Source organism: Dermacentor albipictus, chromosome 3 (genome assembly GCF_038994185.2).
Source record: "Dermacentor albipictus isolate Rhodes 1998 colony chromosome 3, USDA_Dalb.pri_finalv2, whole genome shotgun sequence".
Classification (NCBI taxonomy): Eukaryota; Metazoa; Arthropoda; class Arachnida; order Ixodida; family Ixodidae; genus Dermacentor; species Dermacentor albipictus.
The window spans coordinates 66947556-66971120 of NC_091823.1; the positions used below are offsets into that span (position 1 = coordinate 66947556).

The window sequence follows — 23565 nt, forward strand, 5'->3', positions numbered from 1 at the left end:
CTGTGACACCGTGTGCATTTCCCCCGAGGTAAACCCGACGGAAGTGAAAGGGGTTTTCTGGTGTATCTGTGATAGAGGTTATTACACGACACACCACGCCAAGCCGGCCTTGGCCGATAACGAAAGCGTTTGAAGCTGTAGCTGTCAAAAAATGAATGGAGGAAATTTACTTGCTATCAATTTTATTAGCAAATTCTTGCAACGATATGGCACGAATTCGGTTGCAAGTTGTTCGGCATCAAATTAAAATGGAATCGAGATCGAGTTGTAGCGAATGTCGCAGGATCCATTCAAGTCAGCTCATGTGCAACACAGATTGCTGACATATGTGTGCCTGAGGCTGCTCTGAAAATACTGACCGCCAAATTATGGTGCGGCTCTTACTCGCTGCTTTGAAACGCATACAGAGAGGACGTTACACTCCACAATATAAAGCTGAGAAAGTAGTGGGATGACGTCAGTCGCTTCGCACACTTTGGAGCATTAGCCTATAATTTTGGTTTTACCAGTTATTTGCTTTATCCGACGCTGCAAGCTTTCTTTCTGCCTGAATTTTCTCAATACAAAAGAAAAGAGCAGCGCCGGAGGAAAGGTACAAGATTTGCTCTTTTTTCGTACTTTCGAAGTCACGCTACTAAAAAACGAACTGAAGAGTTTCAATGAAATGCGGAGTTCTTTGCTACACAACCCTTAAACTGGCGAGAAGAGTAAGGCACATAAGGGTTTTCAGAGGTGGCAACATAAACAACATTTTCTAACTTTTCCTTTAACGTCAGGCGTATAAAGCATAACTGGCAGACTAGGAAAGAAATAGACGAGAAGCCAGCAAGCTGAAGGTGCTTGTCAGGAAGCGAGCCTTGAGGACAAACTGAAAAACGCATTACGAAGCACACTTAAAAAGAAGAACCCTTCGAAAGCCGGTGAGGCTGTCACTGGCAGAGAGCAGTTTGGAAATACAAATAAGAGCAACAACCACCCAAAAGCACGAAATGAGTGTCTTGGCTGCAGCGACGAGACGGTTGCAGCATGACAGCAGGTGAAGTCAAGCGGCTACATGCTCACACTGTTTACTCCAAGGTCCACTGATACGGATACTAAAGAAAGAAAGGTGTTTCTTGGCATAGTATATGTCACCACCTCTCGAGCTTTGCTTTTAACGCCACCGTTTCTCTCTTCTCAGCTGCGTTAAAATTGCCGGAAGCATCAACATGGCGTGAGTTTTCTAGGGGTCAGCTGTGCTGCTTCCCGAAAGGGCACCTGCCACTGCCGCAGGCATGCTTTTTTAATTCTTCGGGTGCGTCCGACTTCTCATCCTACGTGTCGGTGAAGGAAATAGCTCTTTCGTTGCCTTGAGGCGCAGAAAAGGCTGCTGCGGAAATGCGCTTCCAATGAGGTCAGAAAACCTTTCCTAATGGTATAACAGTCGACGGCTTTTAACGCCAGTGAGCAAAATAATTAAATAAAACGTAACGAGGCAAAGGCGACCGCTTCTGCCGGATAGGCGAACGCGAATGCTTCAAAAGGGTGCGTGGTTCAGTCAAAAAGAGCAAACATTGCCTTAAAATATTTTTCCTGCTGGTCTTGAGTGCTGCAATGTTATTTGTTGCTGCATCACTACCTGGAAGAGATCTACTAGGATGTTATCCCACCTGGAATCGAAGTTCAGCGCTTTTGAGCACAGCGTCCTTATTGGGCACTCCACTAAGAGACGTAGGAGGCACAGCTGAAATTAAATCTGTAAGCACTTGAACATTGAAAAAAAAAAGAAGGAAGTGCCTCCAATACGCTTGCTGCGATTATGTCTAAGAAAGGGCAATTGCTATGTCGATGAGTCAGTTTGCTTTTCTTTCTTGTCTCTCTTGAGCTGTTCGCTTTTTTTTCAGAAAGAAGTATTTATGCACATGACATAGCGCTCGTTGTGGACTTGACAAAACACATAACTTGTTTACAGAATAATCAGATACTGAAATTATCGGCTACTAATGTGACTGTGGGTGGCATTTTGGCATTTTATATGGCTTAGAAATCAACAATACGAGACAGACTTTCAGCAGAGCGCAGAACATTCAGCAGAGCGCAGATCTGTACAAATTTGTATCCGTAGGGCCTGTTCACAGCCGTGAATGTAAACCTAGGTTGCTATAAAATTCAAGAACAATGTGGTCTTTGTGCAATAAAACAGTGCGTAAACAAGTGTCTGAGTAGAGGACCAGGCGCCAATTCCCTACTCAATTGTCAAAATTATTGTTATTGCTAAGCGTAATGCTGGGGAAAAGGAAACTTGTCAGCTTTTACACTTATGGAACATAAGAACGAAGAAGACAAATGTAGGGAGGTTAATGAGGGCAAATAAGTTCCCCCTAATTTAAACGGCAATTGCAGCAGGTTATTATAATTACCTCCTACCAAATATGCTGTATATTTGCTCGGTGGTAAGGCAAGATACACGGCATAAACGATATGCCTTTATTTTCTGCTTCAAACAATTCATTTTTGTTCTCTTGAGTAGCAAAGTGGACAATACCGGCTCTGTAAATATTTTGTCTCATCTCTCTGTCGTCATCGTTACTCATCTCGTCCCTCTGTTTGTTTTTCTTCTTTTTTTTCCCAGCGGGAAGTTGCTGATTAGAAGAATGTACCTTATGCCTGTCTCTCTGCCTCTTTTTTTTTATTATACATTTTTCTCATCGGCCTTGATGGCGTTGTAGTCTTGGCATTGCGCTAGTAAGCCCGAGGGCGCGCCATTGAAACCCGACCACGGCGTGCGCAGTTTGACGGGGGCGAAATGTAAAGACGCCCGTGTACCGTGCCTTATGTGCACGTCAAAGAAAGCAAGATGGTCAAAATTAATCCGGAGTCCCTCGCTAGTGGCGTGTCTCATAATAATATCGTGGTTATTGCGCGTAAAACCCCAGCATGTTAATAATTGTTTCATAAGCATTCTTCTCCCTCTGAAAGTGAAATACTGGAAGGGGCAGATTACTTAAAGCACAAATTACTGTATTTGGCTTAAAAACTAGCAGGTCATCATTGAATAACTACATGATCTCATTTTATTCAAAACTTGATGCTGAACGCTGCTAAAGTGATTTGCACCCAGCAGAAAATTAATATTAGAACAAATTTAGAATGCTACTTTCTAAAGCGCGCAACGAAAGGTGTTGTGGTTCTACTTCACAGTTTTAGAAAAAATAAGCTAGTGCACTGCGAGAGAAACCAGTCTTGCGACATTTAACTTGTGACACTTCTCGAGGTTATAGGTTTTAAAAGTATGACCTACAGAAGGTTTTATTCGATTACATCATGTTATCAGACACGTAGGCCCAAAGGTTATCACGACAGTCGTGTTTGAGAACCCATTCAAAATTCACATTTGGTCAATAGTCGTGCATGGCTCATTGGATATGGTATCCTGCTTTCCAAGAAGATACATAGTTTTCGATTCCCAGCAGCCTGCCACCATACTCTGCAACAGGCGATATTATACATGATCACGCCACATCCATGACATTTCACACAGACCAGGCAATTAAAATTTATGCAGTGCATCCGTGTACAGCATGTCGCACAGCCCAGGGTGTCGCTTCACAATCCTTAACATCCCACAAAGATGTGAGTCAAGTTCATAAAAGGCTTCACATATATATACCATAAATGAGTTCATGAACATAAGACGTGGGTTCACAACACACTTGCCCGTGTTAGAGGAAGGAAGTGACTGATTACGATTACTTCATTATAAACGCAATAAATTACAGTCACGAATTACAACCCCATGAAAGCAATTGAGCAATTCATAAGAAAGTGATCGATTACTTTAACTTTACGTTCAACACTACACTTATTAACATTGCACAAGTGCAGCAAGCAGAACAAGCTGGATTGACTCATTCAACGCGACCTGTGCCGCCCTTTTTATGCTGTTTATGTTCACTAAGGATTGGTTTTTTAGCATTTTCTTGCTTAATGTTCCCTCGTTTCTCTCATTTCCTGCAGTGACATTGAAATCTCACTCCGTGTGCATGCTGCTCATGGGATACGATCTGCTAATTCACCAGGGTGGTTATTTGAAACGGACCCTATCGATGTGTCGAATTATGCTGCATGTGTAGAGATCAGATGCAATAAACACTTCCTGTGGTCTTGTCCAAAATACCGAGATCAAAAAGATGCTCCTCTTGAGCACCTGCAAAAGAAGCACATTATGCATGCGTTCCTGCAAGTCCTTGTGTTCTCAGAAGTGTCAGTTATAGTCCGCGAAGACACGAGTCTTTTACTTGCATTCCTAAGAGATACTGGTATGATGGGCACGTGGTCACACACCGAAGTAACATTAACATACCGCAGTCATTCCGCAGTAATGCCGCGGCAACCATGAAACTATCAGGCGGAGTGACTGCCGCGCTCCTTCGCCGGGCTAAACACGCCTGTTGCTGCAACCAACCAATGTGCACCACCCCAAGACGGTAGTTAGTCAATGTCGCCATGCTCCCGGTCTGGGCCCTTTGTGAAGCGCAGCGCTTCATTGTTGCGGGGGTTCCGGGTATACGCGCTACCAACAGGAACAGCGAAATACTGAAAGATCGTCCGCAGGAAATTTCCTGGCACCAGCGTCCGAAGCGGCTGTCACTGTCGAGTCATATACAGGGTGTCCCAGGTAGTTTTAGCGCGAGTGTAAAAGTATGCGAATGCCCCGTAACTGAACAGAACCAGGGTAATGTTTTTCGCCGTCGCTTGGAGATGCTGAAATTATATTTCACATTTCCCTAATTCGATAATTAGTCTTAATTATTTAATTAACTTCTGAAGTAATATAATTTGATGAAGAGTGTCAATGATAAAATTGTAGGGTGACATGAAAAACTCCCGGGACAGCTTTCTGTTGCTCAATGCGTGCAAAGTAACAGCGTTGTTTCGAGAGTGAAAGACGCCCGCAAATGAACGCAAAATTGCCGCGCGACTGGCCGATCGAGGCATTTTGCGTGCGTTGCGGGATTAATCAATGGCATTTTACATGTCATTGACAGAGTAAGCTTGGCTTGTTCTTGTGTTGGCTTTTCAGGCAATGATGAAAAAAAGAACTGCGTGGCATTTGACGATCCAAAAGCTCAGGCACCAGGAGACAGGCCAGGAATACAGCCTGCCGCAACTCAAAGCGTGCTAAAGAAAGCTTCAGTGCATCTAAGCATTTTGCACATATTCCCTGCTATCGTAGGATATTAGATTTCATAGAACTTGATAAAGTTGCCTTAAATCAAAACATATAGCGTAACATAGAATCCGTCAGGAGACGCAAACTATACATTTTTGTGCTAACAAGAACGAAGCTACAAAACTATGTTCTGCAGGCTGCTAAATCATTTGACAATCTCATTAAAATACAGCAATTATTTTAACAGGTGCAGCAAGATCACAAGTTTAACTGTCAGCTGCGCTCAGCAGTTTTCAGTAAAGTACAGTCGACCAAAAAAGTTTACGGACCACGGCATCTCAGAAAATTCAATATATACGAGCAGCCTTTAAAAGCAGCCAGTAAAACTGGGTATCACAATGTTGTTCGCATATGCCACAAAAGGCTGGAAATGGGAATAACAGGCTGTGTTTTGAGACTGAGGATATATTCAGCTTTTTGTCAGATCTCTTGGTCAGTAAACTTTTTTGGTCGACTGTACATCGATTCGAACAAATTAGACTCAATAATTTCATCATACAGGCTCAGCTATTAGAGGTTATGGCGCACTATGGATAGTAAAAGTGTGCAGGAATTAAACTGTTTACAACTGCACTTTGAGTAGCAAGAAACCCGCAGTGGGGCCACTACGGAAGTTATCACGAGGCTTGCTGCGGGCTCACTTCCGCGGTCGCAGGCAAATCAATAAAAAAATTTGCTGGAAAGCTCAGATATTAAGCATAATTATAAATATTACCTTGTCTACTGCAGGAAATGCATTACCTCGCAAGAAGCTGAGTAATATTGTGCTTAGAGGCTCGTCTTTTCAATTACAAGAACGTCAGGTATTTCACTCCAACAGAAGTTTCTTTTCTATATGACGTGTCAGTGATGTAAATTCCTGGTTCATCACGCACAGTAATATAAATTACGCTGTTCGCGTTATGACGAGAATTTGCGGTAATAGCAGTATAAGTAAAGAGCAGGGGTAGATGAGGTGGTTTGTCTGGTGGCTGAGTTGGTGAGCGCGCCGACTGAACTGAAACGTCCATAATTTTATGATGCCCAAGATAAATTATACGCAGTGTTTAATTCGTAGAACTATGCTGGTTCGCAGTCATTCATCTTTTTTTTTTCCAGTAGAGTGAACAATTGTGGAGAAAGAATGAACAAACGACCAAAACGACGGAGAACTTTCCACGAGCAAGCTGAATATGTTTGCACGGTAAAATTTTTGATGCATATAATGACGTCATCAGCACACTTTCTTTTTACCTTTCACCGCAGCCGACAGCTAACGATGGCGCGTGAGCGCGCTGAAGCGAAATAAAATGAGCTATAGAAGGCCAAAAAAAAACGAGCAGCATACCTTTTGGAACACGCTACATGATTGCAACACGTGTTCAGAAGCGGGCATGATGATTGCAGAATCAGGCGGACGTTGAGCAACCGAGAATATTAGAGACTCGTAGGTTGCACCACTACGAGTCGTTCGTGCGCGCTTGTATATTGCCGTCTCTCTAGCCACGAAGTGTTGTTGCTCATTGAGCAGCCCAAACGCAGAGGAAAACTTAGCTGTTCATTATAGCCAAATTGTAGCGTAATTATGGAGCACTTCCCTTATTATATTACTCACGCTTTTGTCTTCTCTTGCACACTCTCACAATTCGCTGTAGCAATGAGCGCAAATAGAGAGAGCGAGAGAGAGAGAGAGATCTGCTTTCGTAATGAAGTATTTGATGAAATCATTGGCTGGCATTTTCTCCGATGGGTGTTCGCGTAACTCATTCGTCTTGATTCACAATCAATCATAGTAGAAAATCTTTACTGCTCTTCATCAGTTTCGAAATGTAAGGAATGAAGTGCGGACCTTTCCAAAGCGGAGCGGCGAAGAGAAATAAAAATTGGTGGCGGTGGTAAGGGGCAGGTATGAAATATTCAGGATATAAAGACAGAGGCTAGTGGTCGTAGGCTATTCTTTGCCGTGAAAAGCAATTCGCTGCTGTCGTTGGTTGCTCTTGTAGTCTCGACAGTTACTTTCCAAATGAGGCCGCATTCACTTGCCTCACTTGTTTTGCACGATCAAATAGTAGTTCTGAATAATCGACCGGGGCCAGCCAAAAGCGACCCAGCGGCCACCTGTGGTTGTCGACTTGCGCTATAGCCTGGCCAGAGCACTGCTGACACTCCCAGTGCTTGAGGGAATGCAGGCATGAAGACTACGCGGCGCGCATTTCACATCTCCCGATACGTGGCAAAATACTATGCAACTCCTACATCTCGTGACCTCTGGGGCAATGCAACGCAACTGCAATTCAACGTTTGCACGTACGCACGTTACGCGGCCGGCATCTCACATCGTGCGACAAGTGGCACGACACGATGCTGCTCTGCTGCCACTGCTGCTGCTGCTCATGATGATGTGGAATATTTATTGGCATCGCCTTTGAAACCGGGCGATGATAAATAGTCCCCACACCTCTTTGATTTAATCAAGTATGTTACACATGTTTTCCATTGTAGCATTTTCGCACACATCTCCTTAACCTTATTTTTCTTTCTCTAAACATGTATATCTACCTTGTACCGCTACCTATGCAACGGCTACATGGCGTGCCGACTGGTACTATAATATACAAATGCAATGCAAAGCGTGCACGCATCGACCGCTGCGCTTCGCGCATATCACATCGCACTCTAATCGCGTGACTCCACGGACGCTAGGACGCGGGTGTAGGACATGTTTTCGCAGCCGCTAGCAAGCGCTGGCGTGGCACAATGGTACAGTAGCTGACTCCCACATAGAAGGCCCGGTCTCGATTCCAGCGAAAGCTGGTTATTCTTTCTCATCATTCCTTGCGACAGCTACGACAGACACTCGCGGCGGCGACGGCGGGCATCACCAACCGAAACGGCAGTTAGAATGAGCCCATAACAGCGTACGCTGTCAAAAGAAATGACACTAAGAAACCCCTTCAATCTAAACTCGCTAAAAATCAGCATTTTTCACAAAAAGGCTGGAGCGCTAGGAATGTGTTAGGGCGAATACAACGTCTTATCGCAAAAGAAAAACCTCGAGCTGAATGTTTGCACCGATGCATGCGCATACTGTTCTGCAGCGCAGTCACGTAAAATGAATAGAAAACAGGGATGTGAACAATGTCGATGACTCCAGCACAAATACGGGAAGTGCGTAGTTTAAAAGTTCTGAACAAATGTTTGAAGAGCAATGCTTTAACCAATCCTTTTTCTCGAGCGAATGAGATTCTACTCCTCATCTTTACCTGTTTGCTGCTCGTTTTCGTTGCCGGAACTGATCGTTTTTGTTGCCCGGAAAAGGGCGAGAAGAATGTATAGAAAATAAATATTAAAAAGGAAACTTCGTCGATTTCCGCCAAGCGTATGGGAGAATAATACATCGAGAAGCACATTAACGAACCAGATAGAAGCGTTTGAACGCTTTCTGATTTTTTCCGCTTCAAAGTGTGCGCTGACGGAAGGTCAAGCATTATTCTTCGAAGAACTTCGTCTAGTACGGATGTCTTGGAAAGTAAATAGCGCATTTATTCTCGACTGCTCCACGTGCGAAAGGCTCTGACAAGGTACAGAATTTATTCATTCCAAAGTTATTTATCATGACTACTTGTGGCTTCGTGGCTCAGTGCGCACCCCACGCTGTCTTCTATCGGCGGAGAGCGTGTGTGTATATATATATATATATATATATATAGGGAAAGGGAAGTATATATATATATATTTTCCCTTTTTGTATGACTTTGTGCGGCAAATAGCGTAGCGTGCAATTTTGCCACGTTAGGCTTTGATATTCTGTGGCGGGTTTTAAATGCTGCCTTTCCCTGTCAGAGACAAGCGTACAAAAATCCCATTGATATGCTCCTAAGCACGACCCCGTCCGTCTGAACACCTTGCAAGGAAAGCAGTGGGGCCAGAAAGAGCTGGAAAGAAGAATGGCGAAGTCTTGACCCCGCAAATTCGGGTCCGTGGCAAATGTCAAAATTCCCCTTTCAGGAGTTCATTTGCATTGCAAATACGTTCAGCCTGGGGACGAATCACGTTTTGTGCGAACGGCTTGTCTGGCTGCCCTGTCCAATTCGAAAGAGCGTTGGTGAATGTCTTCGAAATTGCGAGGCGTTTGTGCGTCTGTTTTTGTCCACTTCTGTGCTCACGTTCGTCTATATAGGCACGAGCGTGAATTTCGCCGTGTTTCGGCTCTTGAGAGTGATGACACGTCTACTGGTAGCGAACACACAAGCGTAGGCGTTGGCGTTAACTCGCGCTTAGATTTCGTTTCCTTAAGTATGCATAACCGCGAGCAACTATATATATATATATGAAGAGATGATAAATTAATGGAAATCAAAGTGAATGAAAAAAGAGAAATTGGTAGAGCATCGCACGCGAAGTGCGAAGGTTGTGGGTTCGGTTCCCACCTGCGGCAAGTTGTTTTTTCATCCACTTTGATTTCCAATAATTTATCATTTCATTTATTAAGCGCAAGTAATTTCTTCTATGTTGTCCTTAGTGTCAGCGTTTGTTGGCTTCTTATGATATGACTAATAAAAATCGGGACCCTCGGTTAACCCCCCCCCCCTCTCTCTCTCTCTCTCTCTCTCTCTCTCTCTCTCTATATATATATATATATATATATATATATATATATATATATATATATATATATATATATATATATATATATATACACACACACGCATCAGGGCCACAACCACGCACTTCTGCTCTTCATGACGTGGTGCTCATTAATTGCTTGTACTTATGTACAGCAATATCCTTTGTATTTATACATTAGCAGCGTTCAGGAATAATGTAGGCAATGTAATGCATTCATATTTTCAATCAGCGCTTTTCAGCTATGTTCTCAGTTACCAATTATGTCGCATTTGTGGCATTAGAAGACAGAAATTCTAGTTTTTTTTCCTTAAAAGTAGCGTTGCAGTTATTCGCGACCAAAATTAGCAGGCAGGTGAACAAGGATGCGTCATATAGAATATTGAAAGTGTAAAAAGTGAATGCGCGATAATCTGGGCATTCTCTGTGTTACCGGTAAGTGAAGGCACGAAATCTGGGGTCTGTGAGCGGAACCATATCGTCAACCTGCTGACAACTCAAAATTCGCGGGCCGTAGTTAAGCTCTAGACAGTCAAATGCGAAAAGCTTTCTGAATACCAGCACAAAAACCGTCAGTAGCAAATGCGTTGCTATAAAAGTGGTAGAGATATTTTCCCTGCGCAATAATTTAACCGCCTAAAGCCACGGCCAAAATTAGAAGCTTTATTTCTTAATAAACGAGTCTTCAGACCTAACCGTGTCACTCTGACAACTCATTTTCTTTTCACATTATTATCCTGATGTCAAGTACAGAAGATATTTATAATCTGGACGATTGTTTCCACTACTCTCTTCATGAAATATTTGCGCCTGAGTACTGAGGCATGGGGACACATTTAAGCCATAAACTGAAATAAGATACAGATGAAGGGAAACTAGAATTCACAACTGTTTATTATTGCATCCTACATTTGGTTATCTCTCGTGTGAGTTAACTTGTCTTGTTTTTATTCACACGGCTACGCAAACCAACTTTATATGCGAGTGCAATGTTCAGGAGGTAAGAAAAGAAATTAACACTCGGCGTTCGCGCTTCGTATGGTCTGCATGCGTGTTTTTTTCCATCTACTAGTAGCGTGCGCCCTCGTCTCTCAGTGCTGTATATGCGGCGCTTTGCCTTGAAGTGCCGCCAACTATTTCCGCTTGCAGCCTTTCTAGTGCATCTGGTACTTCATCGTTGCGAAACTGGAGAACCGCTTTACCGACGCCAACCTAACGAGCTGAACTCGTTGGGTTTGTTACTTTTTCCATACTACCCGGCACGACGAGGCCACCACACAGAGCAACATACGAGCGTGGGGTAATGGCTTCTGGGTTCAAACGGAATGGCTGCTCTTTCTGGTCATGTGATGCTCTCTTCGCCTATATTCTGGTGCTGTTTTGTTAGCAAGCGGGCCCTCTCTGTCATGACGTTCGGCAATTGCTTAGAGCGCTAAAGCCTCTGCTGTTAGAGCAGGTTCATTGACGTACTTGGGCTATTTCTTTTTTGGTGCATTCGTGAATATTTAACTTGTCTCGCGTATTCGCATTTTGGTATGCGTAGTACACAAGGACAAAAAACGAGGCAATGATGTGAACGAAGCCATGCGATTACAGATATGCGCGAGCCAGCCTTCCAGCTGTTCACAATGCATAAAGTATCAGAGAGGGCATTGGCCCTTCTTGAAGGCCTAGTTGGCGCCGATATGGCTATAGCAGATTTTACAGAAACAGATAGACTAAAGGCAGACGAGTGGCACCACTGCTACCGCAGGTTTTACTGTTGGCTGGCGCAGGCAGCGGAGATTGCGAGACAAAAAAAAAATCGTTTACATAAAACGTATATACCAAAAGAAAGTAGCAAGATATCAAGACGGCGTAAGGAACTATAGCTATGTGTCAAAGAAAATTGCCAAAAGTATAAAAGAATTTTAAACAATTGCATGATTGCTTTTTAAACAAAATCATTGCAAATTGGGAAACGTTGGAACTATTGAACAAAATACTGGCATTCCACTGAACTGGGCCAACTCTACTTTATATGTTGTCGGTGGTAATGTCGCTATACACCTCAGCGAAAGTAGCGTGAAGTTCACCATTCAAGAGGTTTTTGCTGTAAAGAAAAAAAAATGTTAGTAAGAAAACTTCAATAATACACTTTTTTATGACGCAGTGGAGACTTCTTAGATTGGGCTAAATTGTGGCGCAATATTTATTCAGTGTAAACTTATTTTCCTGCATAGGAACCCCTGAGGGATGTCTGGCACGCGAATATAAAATTTGAGCAATTTTCTTCTCTGCTCTCAGAATGTGTAATGGCGACAATCTTAAGACACGGTGCGCTATCAAACTCCTCGTCACTTTAGCTAGCTAGTTAATATATGGTGGCGCCGGTACTTACCAACACTAGTTTTGCTCCATGTCCCGCCTAGGACATTGCTTGCTTAAAGTGCACACAAAGGCTGGGTTCTGTTGCCGGGTACACGAAGCCACACCTCAGTTAGAATTACCAACCATCCCGGTTTAAGCCAGACAGTCCTAATATTTGAGTAAAAGACTCGTGTACCAATTTGACCCAGTCAGGGCGACCAAGTGTACCGACTTTTCTCTTTGTACTTGATAACAGTAAAGGAACTAGATATCACATTTATAATGCCCGAAAGCTGGGTTGCATATATTGTTTCTTTGTGTGCCGCCGTATTGTGATAAACGTAAAGGTGGTTTCGTCTTTTGCCTGGTTCTAGCTCTGTCGTCGACCGTATACCCGTTCACGGTAGCTCTGTTCGTATTAGTGGCCTTGTTAAGCGGAAGACGCAAAGTGCGATCTCGAGTGCGATCCATCGTACGAGGCTTCGTAGTCCGACTTGCCGCGAAACGACGATTCGGAACACGTGGTATAGGAATGCGCGAGTGGCGCGTAGCTCCCCGCCCAGGACCAGCGCCCCTGCATGGAAGCGCCGAATAGCGCGTTACTTCGCAAAGTGACATTAACTTCTCTGAGCAGCTCTCAATTTAAATAAAGGATGTTAATACAAAGACGTCTATGCGAGCAGCGTAGACGTGTGTCCGCAAGACCGCGTCCGCAGTGTCGGCTCCGTTGACAGCCGTTCGTTGATGCCTAGGGGACGCAGGCCTATCTCACTGTGTCGTTGAATCCGAGACCGGTTGCGCTCGCGACACGACCGTATGCACCTCGTTATAAAGCACCTATACGTTGGTCGGAACAACGTGCACACTATTATGTCCCACCTAAATTGCAATACAGTTAATTTTATCCATACCAACGGGAGCGAACGAGCAAGCTAGGCAAGCTTGCGATCGGAGGGAGACGGTATACAGCTCGCTCCCTGGCCGTCGGATCCAGTGCCGACACCCCTTGCGATCCGTCCGCATCTCGTGATAAAGCGCTTATATTCGTCAACACAATCAACGCCTGCACATGTACCTTGGTGTTAAATAAAAATACAGTTAACCTTTCCGACGCCGTTGGTAGGGATGAGAAAACACGCCAGCCAGGCGAGGCGCCTCGTATAGACGTTTGACGATCGCTTCTAAGTGGAAATCACGCCAACGTTTGCTATTTTGCGCAACGTTTTATAATATGCGCACTTTCGAGGCCACTTTATTCTATAGGTTATTTCGTGTCAAACAAATGGTTCCCGATTTTCGTGCCGCCGTCAGTGGCGAAAGGGACCAGGGAGAAAAAGAATAAATAAAGCACCGGGGTGATCAGAGCGGCGAGGGACTTGCTGTCAGGGCCGGCCCCGCCGGTTCTGCCACGTGAATATGACGTACACGCAAGCGGCGCTGTCAATGGCAGCAGCCATCCGACCGACGTGGCAGGCGGGCACGTTTCTTGTTTAAAATCACGACACGATAGGACTGAAAAAACTTGTTAAACTTTGTTGCACGTACAGGCCGGCGGCTCCAGGCGTTGACAGGGTCGATCTTCGCCACCCGCCCCTCCTTCTTTCTTCATGAAAGATTCCTTCAGAAAAAGTGCCTGCACGTCTGACATTTATCGCCACATTCAACACTTGTCGTACTTTGCGATGGGCTGGACTCGCTTTACTACGCTGAGCCCAATGTACTTGTTCGAAAGATTCCGAATATGATGCCAGTAAGCATAACAACGGTCGCAAAGTCACTTTAACACAAGAAAAGCATTTGCTCCCTGAAAATGAGTCACTGCTACGCTCTTGTTTTAAAGCGGAGTAAGAATGCTACTTACCCACAAATAACTGTGTTTTTTAAGAAGTGAACCGACCCGGGCACTGGTTCTGGACAGGTTTCTCATGAAATCTTTGAGTGAGACGAAGGCTGTTCGTACTAATGAGTGTTCGCATTAAGCGTGGTATAAGGCTGGGCTCAGTTGAATAATAAGAACAGCTCGGTACCCTACCACTCCGTGAGGAAGGATGAGCCGCGATGCTATGTATGCGGGCCCTTAATGGCGAACTGCGCCTCCACTGCGGGTCGGCCCGGTATTGCACTATCTTCGGGATCCACCCGCATGCTTATTGCTTGCTTGATTTCCGTCACGGGTAGGCCTGATATTGCACTACCTTCGGGATTGGCCCACGTATGGGGAGTGTTTAGCGCCTGCTTCACCTCCGCCATGGGTAGGCCCGGCATAGCATTATCTTCTGGATTGGCTCACCTATGGCAAATGTATAACGCCTGCTTGACTTCTACCGTGAGTAGGCCTGATTCTGCGCTCTCTTCGGGATCGTCCCACGTATGGAGAGTAAAAACTTTATTTGTTATTTGGTAATGCAGTCCCAGAGAGTGGAGCCCTCAGCGCAGGGCCCCATTTGCTGCTGCTATGCGCCTGGCCCGGTCAATCAGGTATCGCTGGTCGTCGAAGGCTGTGCTGGAAAGAGCTGCTTCCCACTGGCATGGGGAGGCGTTGGGCACGGTAGGAAGGCGGGCTGGTTTGGAGCATTCCCAAGTTGAATGGTAGAGGTCTGGGTGTCCTCCACAGAAAGGACATTTGTCGGGATACTGAGTAGGGTAAAAGGTATGGCGGAGAGCAAGGCTGGGGAACGTAGTTTGGAGCTGGCGCCAAGCCCCTGCATCTGCACAGTTTATTTTCACGTGTAGAAGAGGGAACATTCTACGGGACAGTCTGTAGTATTGTAGTGTATGCCTGCATGCAAGTGGTATCTTTTGCACCTTATCTGGGTTGGAGTGGCCTTCCACCGGCGCCTAGAGGGTGAGGCCTCGGGCTGTCGCATGAACGCGCTCATTGCCATGGAGAGACGCATGCCCAGGTTTACAAACTAGGTGAACTAGTGGGATATGTTTTTCTTGTGTAGCAATTTATGAGCCATTGGGGAAATGCAGCCTTGTCCGTAGTTTCGACATGCTTGCTGGGAATCTAAGAATATATATTATCTTATCTGGGGGTTGAGCGCTCATGGCGAGAACTAGGGCACATTCTTCCGCTTCCGTGCAGTTATCGGTCCGTATTGTGATTTATAATACTGTTTTGCTCCTCAAGTCGTCCACCGCTACCACATTAGCTGCAATGTCGGGGTAGCACGCGGGGTCTGTATAGGTGTCGCGGTCATTGGCGTATGCTCGGTGCAGTGCCATTGTATATGCAGCGCGCCTGCTTTTACGGTGTTCGGGGTGCATATTCCGAGGTATGGAGGCCACTGTAATGCTTTCTCTGATGTTTGGTGTGATTGACTGGGGCTCGCGTGGGGCAAACTCTGATGTTGGGTATCGTAATTGTCTGAGTACGTACCTTCCGGTCGATGTACGTTTTAGTCTGACCTGACTGACTTTCTGAACTTTAATTAATTCGGCTATGCTGTTGTGCAAATCAAGCTGTAATAGTTCGGCAGTTGAGATGTACATAGGAAGGCCTGTTACCGTTTTCACCGCTGTGCGTATGAGGATGTACAGCTCGTTTTTATGTTTTGGGGGGAATTGGTGGCAAGGTGCGTGATAGGTAATGCTGCTCATGATTAAGGCGTGTATGATGCACATGAGGTCGGGTTCCTTTACGCCGTGATGGCAGTTGATGACCCTAGGGATCATGTGGACTACCTGAATAATTTGTTTCTTTAGCAGCATCACGGTATATGTTGCTTTCGCATTGGCTTGGCAGTGGAGTTCCAGTAACCGTAATATGTTTATCTTATTTATAGGTTCACCCTCGACAGTCACTGTGATGTCAGGTTCTTCGTGTCAGATTGGTCAACTATGTTTGAGCTGCGCACGTAAGTCATCATCAGCTGCTTGTAGTGCGTCCTGTATTTCACCATCTGAGCCACTGATGGCCCAAATGGTGATGCCATCAGCATAAAGCGCATGTCTAATTCCCGGTATGGCATCCAGCAGTGGAGGTAGTCTGCTCATAGCTATGTTAAGTAACGCGGGGAAAAGCACTAACCCTTGTGGCATGCCTTTTCCCGCAAGAGGGATCGAGTCCGAACGTATATGTGCTATACGTATTGTTGCAGTGCAATCTTTGAGAAACGCCCGGACGTAATTATGTAATGCTCGGCTACAGGCAGTTGCCGCTAGATTGGTGAGTATGAGTTCATGAGCTACGGTATCAAACGCGCCTTTGAGGTGTAATGCAAAAATGGGTTTAGTTTGTTGGGTGCTGATATGGTCAACTATATCTTCATTTTGGAGCAGTACGTCTTGAGTAGATAGCCCCGGTCGGAAACGGTACATTGTGTGCGGCAATAAGGCTTGCTCTTCCAGATACGGCTGAAGCCTAGGCAGGGAGACGTTTTCGAGTAACTTTCCTATGCATGATCTTAGCGAGATGGGTCCCAGTTGGTTTAGAGACGGCTGCTTGCCGGGTATTGGTGTCAGTTTAATATTGACTTGCTGCGATTATTGCGGCAGCGTGCCCTCTAGCCAGTGGTATTGAAAGTTATCCGTGAGTTCTTTTATCCATCTATCGCCGAGGTTCTTCTAAAAGCCGGTATCGTATTCCGTCTAGTCCCGGGTCAGTGTTGCGTACTATTAGATGCAGTGCCGCTCTATCTTCATGTTGTGTGACGTCTTTGTCTAATGCCGAAGGCTCCGCATGCGGATAATCAACGTAAGCTGTTGTGGGGCATGCACCTGCGTAAGTGTCTTTTGGCTGTTCTAAACTTTTTTAAAACAGGGTTGAAGTGCCTCAGACAGGCTGGCCAACGTTTCGATAGGTGGACCTATCTTCGTCAAAGGCGGCCTCGTCATCCTCGGCGTGTTAGTTTTAAAGGGTTAGTGTAGTGACGTCACGTGCGGGTGTTGTCGCTGGCGGCTGGTTTTAAAGAGAGAGATTACAAGAGGGAACAGGCGTTCTCGTCCGACGTCTGTGAGCCTCATTCTCAAGACGAAGGGACAAGAGTGTGAGAGTGGGCACGCGGGGAGGAAAGAAAGGAAATAGAAGCGGACAAAAGGGGGGAAAAAAGGAGAAAAAAATCACTTTTGGCTGATGAATTGATAACACCATCAGAATACAAATTTCTTAAACCAAGCAACAAAACTGCCGGACGTTTTTACCTCCTTCCGAAAATTCATAAAATTCCATCCGCTGAACTATACACTGCTAGTATCCCAGGCCGTCCGATAGTATCAAACAACAACACCCCGACAGAGAGCATCTCCACATTCCTTAACCACTACCTTGGTAACTTGCCGAAAACACTTCCGTCATTTGTACAAGATACGCCCCACCTGCTGAGAATTATAGAAGACATTAATACTAAAGGCACACTACCCCACAACACAATTCTCGCAACACTAGACGTCACGGCGCTGTACACCAACATTCCAATCCCTGATGGTTTATCTTCGATAAAAGAAACGCTGTCTAAACACAGTGCACAACACTCTACTGAAGTTTACCTGTCTCTCCTTGAATTAGTTCTCACACATAACTACTTCGAATTTGAAGAGAGTTACTACCTACAGATACATGGTACAAGCATGGGTACGCCTTTTGCACCAACCTACGCGAACATATTTATGGGGATTCTAGAAACAGATTTCCTATCGCGCTACACTACCAAGCCCCACACATACCTACGATACATAGACGACATACTCATAATCTGGGGACATGGCCAAGACAGTCTAGATAAATATATATCCTTTCTAAATTCTGTTCACCCAACAATAAAATTCACATCAGAATCCTCAACTGAGCGCATAAACTTTCTGGACACAACAATATACATTGACAATGGTGAACTAAAGACAACGCTGTATAGGAAACCTTTCGACAAACAACAGTACCTAGAATATACCAGCCACCATCCCAGACATTGCAAACAAGGCATCTTTAAAGGCCAAGCCACACGACTACGTCGCATTTGCGTTGAAAACCAAGACTACATAGATAGACTCGATCACCTTAAAGAAACGCTATCAAACAGGAACCACCCAAACAGTGACCTTCAAACAGCTTACATCGCTGCAACCAAACTTGATCGAGCCGAGGTCCTCAAGCCCCGCCCGAAGATCACAAGAACAACAACGCCTCTTCTTACTACTAAATTCTCAAACGCACTCCCAAACGTGAATAACATCCTAAGTAAATACTACCCGATTCTCACCAGCAACCAGAAACTTAAGAAGATTTTCCCCGACCCTCCCAGAGTAGCCTACAGACGCAACACTAATTTTAAAGATGTTCTTGTGCACGCCAAACTACAGAAAAATAAGAAGTTGGGAACCAATCCCTGTGGTCGCCCCAGGTGCTCTACATGCAAACACATTCAATCCACTACTACAGTAAAAAGTACAGCGTCGAATTACACACACAAGGTAACTTCGGCTTTCACCTGCACATCAAGCAATGTAGTCTACTGTCTAGAATGCGCCGCTTGTAGCAAACAATACATAGGTGAGACCGGACAACAAATCAATACAAGACTCAATGGTCACCGCGCGGACACAAAACACAATTTACCCAAAGCAGTAGCCAGCCACTTTAATGAACATGGACATATGTTTGACAAAGCAAGGCTCTATATACTACAAACAAATTTCCGTTCCCCTCGTGAAAGGAAGTACACGGAATCATACCTCATACACAAGTTTAATTGCCTACACCCGACAGGAATTAATTTGGCACGCGGCAACTTAGAATCTTTAAAAGCTGTAACTTAAATCTGAAACTCTCATATCATCAACCAATACACAAAACACATTAGGCCACCAGCCAACTTTAATCCTTAACCTCACCTACTCTTTCATTTCGGAGGAATGCTTACTACTCAATTTAAATGTACTCTTTCAGGATTTTACGTCTACACCAAGTGAACGATCCCCTTCTTCCATGTACATTTGCCCGCGCCCGCTTCTGCACGCGCCACCCTCCTGTTTCCTATACCGATTTCGCCCCCCCCCTTCCCCCTGCCCCCCCTTTTTTTTTAGTCTGTTTTTTTTTTTGAAACCCCCTCGACAACACATTCCGAAGTCAATATGCCTTTTTCGGCGCCTCAACCCGGAGTATCGCCTTCTGGATGCCGCCGTAACGACACCTACGTTAAGCGCGTGGGGCAGTGCCCCTTGAAAGACCATGCCGCTGCCTTTCAGGCACCCCGCACATTGCACCGCAGACTCCGCGTCGCCACCTTAACTATTTCAAAATTACTCGACCTATTGCTTGACCGGCCGTTCTAATGCCTCAAAAACATGCCGCCAACGACTCCCCAGAATACCTCCTAACCCTTCGCATCCCCAACACGCTCCCAAGCCCCCGTATTTCTTAAAGATTTCATTTTTCTCTTTCTTTTTCTTTCACCCCCCCCCCCCTTTGTTGTGTCTTGGCACGGCCCTGGCTCCCCCTGCTTTTTTTTTCTTTTTTTTCTCCTTTTTCCCCCCTTTTGTCCGCTTCTATTTCCTTTCTTTCCTCCCCGCGTGCCCACTCTCACACTCTTGTCCCTTCCTCTTGAGAATGAGGCTCACAGACGTCGGACGAGAACGCCTGTTCCCTCTTGTAATCTCTCTCTTTACAACCAGCCGCCAGCGACAACACCCGCACGTGACGTCACTACACTAACCCTTTAAAACTAACACGCCGAGGATGACGAGGCCGCCTTTGACGAAGATAGGTCCACCTATCGAAACGTTGGCCAGCCTGTCTGAGGCACTTCAACCCTGTTTTAAAAAAGTTTATACCACAGTGTGCCATTCCATCTGCCAGCCCCTTTCTTGTTTTTGGACTTTTGGCTGTTCTGTTATAGCCACGTCATCCCCAGGTGTCTGTATATAGATTTTTTGAAGGGTTTTGCTGCTCGTTGTGTGGTTTGATCGGGGCCGATGAGATTTCTAAGCAGTACCCATGTTTTTGTGGTGGCACCCTGCATTTGATTGCATAGGTTCGTCCACTTGTTTCACATTATTTTTGTTGCGTAACCTTTCGCTTGGGCTAAGGAGGCTATCCGTTGCCTGAGCTTACAATTGTGTTTCTGCTTTTCCCGCTTTTCTTGCAGGCAATTTCGAGCGTCCCAAAGGTGTAATCTGTATCGGTGTAATAGGTATAGGGATAATCTGGTGAGGTGTCGATGATTTTTGTTGTCGCACGGAAGCCTGTCCGAACTTGCCACATCCATTCCTGCAGCGGTTCTGGTTTCCAGTCGCCTTCATAGATTTCGTTGATGCTTTAGTGCTTTCGCCGTTTTCGGAACTTGCCCCAATTAGTCATCCGTATTTTCCGTTCTTATATTTTTGCTCGAAGTGTTATTAGATGCATTTATAATATATTGTGTTCACTACCGATGGTCTCATCAAGGTTGTGCGATCCCTGGTACCTGATGTCTTTGATCAGCGCAAGGTCCGGGCAGTTGTCTCGACTTACACTGTTGCATATTCTTGTTGGGTGGGCTGCGTCTGTCAGAATTGTTAAGCCTAGGTGTGCTATCGTGAGTGCCAGCCGTCGACGCTTCAGATTAGTTGTCTCGCAACCCCTCGTCAGGTGTGTTGCATTAAACCACCCTAGAATAAGTAGCCATTGCTTTGCTTCCTTTAACGCGTGTTCGAAAAGTGCGTCGAAACAGTCTGCCTGGCTTTTAGGGGTGCTATAGACGTTCAGCACAAGGAAGCTAGTCTCCCTCCTGTCTACGGGAATGATTTCAGTAAGTACATGCGGTATGCGTTTGGAGCTGAATGTGTAGTTGATTGCGATAAATCTCTTTGACACTAATGTTGCTGTTTTAATCGGCCCATTGTGGTGTTCGTTCTGCGCAAAAGTATTGTGTCCAGTCAGTTCAGGCTCAGTGTATGTTTTTTTGTAGTGCCCATATCTCTGGTGTGTGTGTCTGTGCGTGTATGAACTGCGTAATATTTCCTCGTTTCCGATGGAAACTACGGCAGTTACATTGTCAAATTTTGATGGGTTGTGGTTGGGATACATTTTGTTGTTTGGCCATGATTAATTGTGAGCTGGACTGAAATGAAAGGCGTGCGTATGGATGTTCCCGGATATCATCTGTTTCCTCGAGTGGGCTAACGCGGGTGTGGTTTGGGGTTGAGTTGTGGTTAACCATTTGAGTAACTTTGTCGCAAATTTGTTTAACTTCTAGGGTTAGCTCATTGAAAATGTGTCGCAGGGTGGTTTAGATTCCTTCCTTTAGTTCCTGCCTATCTTGCGGGAAACTTTCCTTGAGTTCCTGTTTGTCCCAATGCATTTGTTGTTTAAACTCGTGTTTTAACTGGCGCAATTCCTGTTGAAGAGTTATTGCCATTTTATTTTCTAATGTTCGCATCTGTTGCCTAAGCGTTCGCGCTATGTCATTAATAATTTCCAGCACCTGAGCGTTAGCAGCGAAGTTATTTGCAAGAGGTACCTGCCCTGTATGAGTACTGCATGGGCATGTTGTAAGGGTTGGAAAGTTGATGGAAGCGGAAGAAGGTAATGGGGAAGAGTTTGAAAGGCGCTCAGCCCAGCTCGCCTTTGTCAGATTTGTTCCAAAGCTCTTCGGGACCGCTTTCCTTTCGCTCCTCTTGACGGTCGACTGTGATTCCATCCCTTTGTCGTTTGCAGCTTCTTCATGCCGTCCATGTCGGGGTGTTTTTGCACCTGTAGGCTTTTTGATCTGCATATGGACGTGTCCCTGGATTTATCTCGTTTCTTTGAGTCCATTGATCTTCGGGTTGATCGGGCTCTGTCTACGTTCGTCTCCGTGGAAGCTGGCGGCGATTTTGACCCATGAGATTTTGGCTGGCTGGTGCTAGTCGCGGGGTAGTTCGTGGCGGGAATGTTGTTGGTGTCACTGGCGTAGCTGATTCTACGTAGAAAGCGTGATTGCTTGAAGGACTTGCGTTGCCTGGCTGGACACCTTGGGTCTGTAACTGGGTGATCGCCTGCACACTGCACGCGCTTCGGTTGGCATTGGTGGTCCTCCGATGGGTTTTCGTGTCCGCAGTTCTTGCACCGGGTGCTCTATGGCATGGGACAAATGCCCGCCCTTTACCCGGTTTTGAGGCATATGTTGCGTACTTGAGATAGCGGTTGGTAGGGTCGACATAGAAGTTCTCCATAATTGTAAGTTGTTCTTTGCACTTCTAGCCCGTCGAGTGTGATGAGAGCAGCCGTCGACTTTCCGAGCATGCGGGCAAGAAGAATCGGTGCTTGCGGGGAGCGTAGATTAGCCATTAGCTCGTCCGTGTGAGTTTCACTGTCGATCCCTGTGGCAACTTCCATGCAGGACACGTCGGGGCTGCCACGTATGCGTATACTTTGGTACTCCTTCCCACCGAGTTGGAGGGAAGTGATGCATCACATGCGTTCCGCCAGTGCCTCCTGTGGTGTACTCGCCACTGCCAGGCTCTGTTCATTGCGGATTCTCATTGTGAGTGTGGCAGATTCAGTTGCAGTGGCGTGGGCAACCTGACTCACCGCTCCGGTGGCGCGATGAGATTGCCATTTGCTGAAGTCGAGGCCGTCTAGTGGGCGGAAGACGATCTTGTAATCAGACGGTGGAAGTGATGGGAGTCGCGGTTTCCGTTCATGTGCCTGGTTGGGGGTGCGGTCTGGTTTGCGTTCTCCAGTCGTTGTTTTCGGAAGGCTGGCGTCGCGTCGGCGTTTACGGGCCACCGTAAACCAGTCTCCTCCATTGGCGTCGGTATCATTATTTTCACTTTCTGAGGCGTTGGCAGCTTAGGTTTCTATTTATTTCGGATGTTTCAGGGTCTTCAGGGTTTGAGTCAACCAGGGCGGTTGTGTTGGAGTCCACTTTAGCCTTGCCAAGGAGTATCGCCCAACATATATCTCTCGGCTACAGCGGGCCGCCAGCCGCCGACGCTGTGGTACACCTCTCGTTCGATTAGGCTTGGCTGGGCAGCCATCACCTTGGATCTTCTAGAGGCGATAGTTTGACGTAGAATGGGCGCACGGTTGTTTTTCGAGTATCAGCATGATCGCGTTGTGGTGGTAAGTTAATAGGTATCACTCACAGCACTCGGTGTGGTCTAAATCCAGCGCTGGAAGTCGATACAGCGGGAGCCCATGGATCCAGATTGGGTCGTCGTCGTCTTCTTTATGGGCAGTGTTTAACGCCTGCTTCACCTCCGGTGCGGCTCCGCCCGGTATTGCACTATCTTCGGGATCGGCCCACGTATGGGGAGTGTTTATTATCCGATTATTCTCCGCCGCGACTTGGACTGGCATTGAACTATCTCTGGGATTGGCCCATGTATGGGGTCCCTTAATGCCTGCGTCACCACCACCACAGGTGGGCCCGGCATTGCGATATCTTCGGGATCGGCCCCCGTAATGACGTTTTAGTCGAGTATAGGGCCCCGTCCAT

The 23565-nt window shown here is 45.9% G+C and overlaps 1 protein-coding gene across 9 annotated transcripts in view; it reads left to right on the forward strand.

Moving 5' to 3' along the window:
- Nucleotides 1-23565, forward strand: part of LOC135905513 (cell adhesion molecule Dscam1-like) — a 910071-nt gene that overhangs the window by 186737 nt on the left and 699769 nt on the right. For 7 of the 9 annotated variants that reach the window (XM_070535540.1, XM_070535538.1, XM_070535544.1 and 4 more), the window contains one exon: nt 15955-16026. The exons of the other annotated variants lie outside the window; for them this stretch is intronic. The gene's annotated coding sequence lies outside the window, so the exon portion shown is untranslated. The remainder of the gene's footprint in view (nt 1-15954; nt 16027-23565) is intronic. 9 annotated transcript variants of the gene reach the window in all.